We start from the raw sequence: 4,476 nt of genomic DNA, 5'->3' as shown, positions 1-4,476 counted from the left end.
CCCGGGGCGTACGGAATCTCCGTCCCAAGCAGCTCCCGCTCCCCGCCTCCATCCCCACCGCTTCCTCCCTTTCTCGCTTACCTCCCGCTGGACGCGCGGAGAAGGGGCCTGGGCACTTCCCACCTTCTCCGCACCGCCAGATGCACCAGATCCAGACTGTAACCGCCGAAGAGAAAGGGTCTGCGGCGCCGCGTCTGACGTTTTCAACTCCCGAGAGGAAACTTCGCTCTCATCTCCAGGCCCGCCGCGTGAGAGGGGAGCCCTCCTCCACCCAGGGTCCCTCCTCGGGGCGGAGCGTTTGCACCTTTGGGGTAACCCCCTCTAGGTTTCCTTTCATTCTGTGCAAGGGCTCCCAGAACTAGCTGAACCAGTCCAGTCCAGCCAGGTCCGGTCAGGTGTGACGGGGGCGCCCACGCAGGGCCGGGGGTCCCCGCACTTGGCGTAGCCTAAATGACCTCCGGTTCTGGGCTGCGCAGAAGCGATGGTGCACAACTTACTTCCCCGGGGTTAAGATGAATGCTTTCCTCCACTTCGGCCTCCAGGGCTTTCAGTGCCAAGGGCCACTTCTACCCATCTCCCCTGTTCGCAAGACCTACAAGGGCTTCCGCCCGCCACGTTTATAGGAGAAAGTTTGGCTGTCTACTTTCATGCCTCTCTTCTTCAGAAACTGCAAGAAAGAGAGATTCTTCACAAATCAGGAAGAAACGATACTGTGAAATTTTTAAAATGTTTATCCAGGTAAACCACTGATTTGTATAAACTTTCTGCTATTTTTATATGGAGAGGACCTGTGGAGGAAAGAAGGGGGTCTGTAATTTAGAACCAGCTTTCATTCAACTCAAACCCCGGTTTTGTAATTTACTGCAGGCCTTGGAAAGCTAAGTCAACTTCGGTGCCTCAATTTTCTCAGCTGGAGTGTAGAGATAAAAATACCTTTACTGAACCGCTCCCTATACAGTTGTGGCAAAATGAACAGTTCGGTGCTCTCTCAAGTGTTACAGCTCAGCATTACAGCCACGTGCCACAGTTCTGAGGCCCAGCCGAGTGTGGAGAATCCGATGGTCCCTGGAAGAGGTGGAGAAAAAACGTTTATTACACTGACGGGCTCCAAGGATTTGAAACTCTTTTAAGTCTGAGCTCTTGACCAGAAATGGCAGCCTCCTCATATAGGGGTCTAGGAGTAGGCGAGCATGCTCATTGAAGCGGGGGGGGGGCAGAGTTACAGAACATTCTGGAAAGTCATATGGGCAAGCATCCCCACAGCAGAGGGGGTAGGGTTAACAACATTCTTGAAAAGGGGCGGAGCTACAGAACATCCCTGAGAGGTCTAGAAGTTCAAACAGTTACCAAACTGTTTTTGATACATTGGGCAGGAATGCTGTCCGGCAGGACAAACTGTTACATTTCTGGAACAAAACATTTGCGGGGGGAGCATGGAGGCAAGGCGAGGGCCTGTTTTATTGTATAGGATAGCTCTATCAATAGAGGGAATACAATAAAAATGGCTAATCCTATATTTATTGAGAGCCTAGTACATGGCAAGCTCTGTGCTGAGAGTTACGTATATTATTAGAATAAATTGTGCGAGGGCCACAAAGAATAAATTGTGCGAGTGTCTAGCAGTACTATGTGATCCATATTAATTTCTGTTTATCTTCTTAAATTTGGAAGAAACCTTGACAAAAATATCTCATTTAGTTTAACTTCGCACGAAGTACAGGAGTCTTGTAGTCACTGATTTCCAACCCTAGACTCACGAAGGAAGCTTTCAGTGGATTCTTTTCCGTGGGAGCCCCCACACCAGGTCAATGGCCCCTAAGAACTGAATTCCAGGTTTCATCTAAAGAAGAGCAGAAAGCTGTCTAATGTTTTTGTTCTACTTACTGTATTTTCCTAAGAATATCCTTGGCACTTTGGTGGCCGCATAATTATTCCTGTTGACTTCTAGATCACAATCAGCTGACATTCTAGAGTGGTTGGTTCTTTCCCAGATGCTGTTACAACTCACCGTCCCATCCATGCCCCATGCGGATTGTGTCCAATGCTTCAGTGCGACGCTGTGGACTTTACTGTGAAAAGTCAGGCCCCTTCTCTCAGCTCGGTCATGAGTTGGGCATCACTGAGAGAACTGAGCAGTTCTGCCTCCCAACTGTGCCCCTGCCACGAGTCCAGTCTGAGTCCAAGTCCTTATTTAGGACCTCAAGCCTCTTTCCCACCACCCAGCTCTGACCCCATGCTGTTGGTGAATCTTCTTGCCAAGGGTTACCACCAAACCATCTTTTCTTTCCATGTCCCAGAGGAGCAGAGCAGTGTACGTGGGTACAGAGCTGTTGCATGAATTAGAAGAGGGCACCACTCCAGTCCCCTCAGCTCAAGGGTTAGGAAGAAGCAACCCCTTCCTCCTAGATACAGGTGCAAAGACAGCAGACAGGCTTTGGGCCTTATCGGTTAGCTGTCTTTGCTCTACTGGGATAGCCACGCTGTCCAAAAAAGAAAATGACTACTTAGTGAATTCTTGTTTTGTTTTGTTTTTTGGTACCAGGGATCAAACTGAGGTCCTTGTTCTTATGAGGCAGGTGGCAGCACCACTGAGCTAAATCCCTGGCCCTAGTGAATTCTTGTTACTGTCCCCTAACTTCCTTCTTTTCCAAGTGTCCAGATGTTACTTTTTTTTTTTTTTTTTGGTACCAGGGATTGAACTTGGTCAGATCCTCGCACTTGCAAGGGAGGCCACCGAACCGCTGAGCTAAATCCCCAGCCCCAGAGGTTACTTTAATAGGTTTATTCATTTTGCTCAGAATCTGTGAAGAGACTCTTGTCTTGGTTTCACAGACCAAGCTTCCTTTTGAAGAACTTACTCTCCATTTGTCTGCAGCCAGCCTCTCAGTGTCAGCCTCCTGGCTGATTCCAGCTCAGGGTCCTTACTGAGAAAAGCTGAGATGTACAAGACTGAAAAACAAACAAAGCCACAAAATAAAACTCTCGGCCTGTCCTCGCTGCAGTGTCCCTTGGGCTTGAGAGGTGCCAAATGCCCTGTCTAGTGAGCAGCCAGCGTGTGAGCTAATGTTACAGGGTCCCCAAACTTGCCTTCACACAAAAGCCATTTAGAGCGCATTTCAAATTCCTGAGCTCACTTGCCAGCCTGTATCCATCAAATGACGGTGTCCACTGTGATTGCGCTGTGCAGGAAGCTTGGGAACCACTGTTCTGTGGGACTGGTACTATACAGGCCCTCGCCAGATGAAGCACCCATGAGAATATGCTTTTCGTCACATTGGTTCTGACTTCATAACTTGTGTACGATATTGTGAAGAATGGCTTTCAATCTAATTGACTTTAAATCTATACTTTCTGATATATTTCTTTCTAAATACTTTCGTTGGATAAACAGTTTAGGAAAAATACTAGATTTCCTCATCGGCTGAAGTAGTGAAGTTGATTTCACCCTGCAGTCAATGTTTCGCTTCACACTTTTGCTGCTTGAGTATTATACACTTTGAATTTCAATAAAACAGCCACGCTATTCGAACTTTTTCTTCTGCTGATGAGGTTTGCTGTGTCAAACAAAGAAAATCGTGGCTCTTTTGCATTTACAGTATAGTATTTTTAGATAAGGAATAACTGACATTTTGGCAATGTTGCATTCGAGTATGTAGTCCAGTGATGTTTCTGTACCCTTTCCTCACCTAATTCCAAAAAATGTAGTTTCCTCTTTTGTTTTTTTTTTCTTTATGTGTTTCATCTTTAGTGTTTTTTCATCTTTATGATTTTCTAATAGTGACCTTTTTGTGGATGTGATGGTAAATATCTGTAATCCCAACATTCAGGAGGCTGAGGCAAGAGGATTGCCACAGATTTGTGTCCAGACTACATTGTGAGTTCAAAACTAGCTGAGGTACACAGTGAGACCTTATCTCAAAAAGCTAAACAAACAAGACAAAATATAGTGGACCCTTGAGTTACAACCAGCCTGACACACATACAACTTGGGTTCCGACCAGAATTTTAGTTGTAATTTACAGTCTTGAGTTACAACCCAAATGCCAGGCACTCATGCTTCCAGATGGCCTCACATACAGATTTCACCCTTAAAGAGTCCTGGAAGAAACATTACAGCATACTTTCCTGTGTGGGGTTCATTGAGAAATCCTGGGCCAGTGTCTCCTGAGATCTGCCCTTGTACAGGAGGGAGACTTTGAAGACTGTGTAGAGGAGCCTGAGCCTTCAATTGACCAACCTGAGTTAGAACCAGCCATTGAGAATAAATTCAGTTGATAAGTCAGGCGTCCACTGTAAAGAGTGCCATTTTTAATCATCATGGCCATATGGAAAACATGCCATATTTTTAAAATGCTAAAATAATATAATTTAAAAGCCCAACTAAAGTCTAGCAGAAAAACAACACTTGGCAGAAGCATTTATCTAAATAAGAATGGCAGAAGAAAACTTGGAATAATTATATTTCAGCCCTTTCAA

At 45.9% G+C, this 4,476-nt stretch overlaps 1 protein-coding gene across 2 annotated transcripts in view; it reads right to left on the bottom strand.

Moving 5' to 3' along the window:
• Dse (dermatan sulfate epimerase) overlaps window positions 1-210 on the bottom strand; it is a 70,721-nt gene extending 70,511 nt beyond the window's left edge. Inside the window, exon 1 of one of the 2 annotated variants that reach the window (XM_010614044.3) lies at window positions 82-210. The gene's annotated coding sequence lies outside the window, so the exon portion shown is untranslated. The remainder of the gene's footprint in view (window positions 1-81) is intronic. The other variant, XM_033763398.1, reaches the window with a different exon arrangement.
• Between the last annotated feature and the right edge of the window lie 4,266 nt (window positions 211-4,476).

Source organism: Fukomys damarensis, unplaced genomic scaffold (assembly GCF_012274545.1).
Source record: "Fukomys damarensis isolate Sample0158 unplaced genomic scaffold, DMR_v1.0_HiC HiC_scaffold_14, whole genome shotgun sequence".
Lineage (NCBI taxonomy): Eukaryota > Metazoa > Chordata > Mammalia > Rodentia > Bathyergidae > Fukomys > Fukomys damarensis.
Note: the sequence above shows the minus strand (reverse complement) of the source record. Positions and strands in the feature narration are given on the sequence as shown.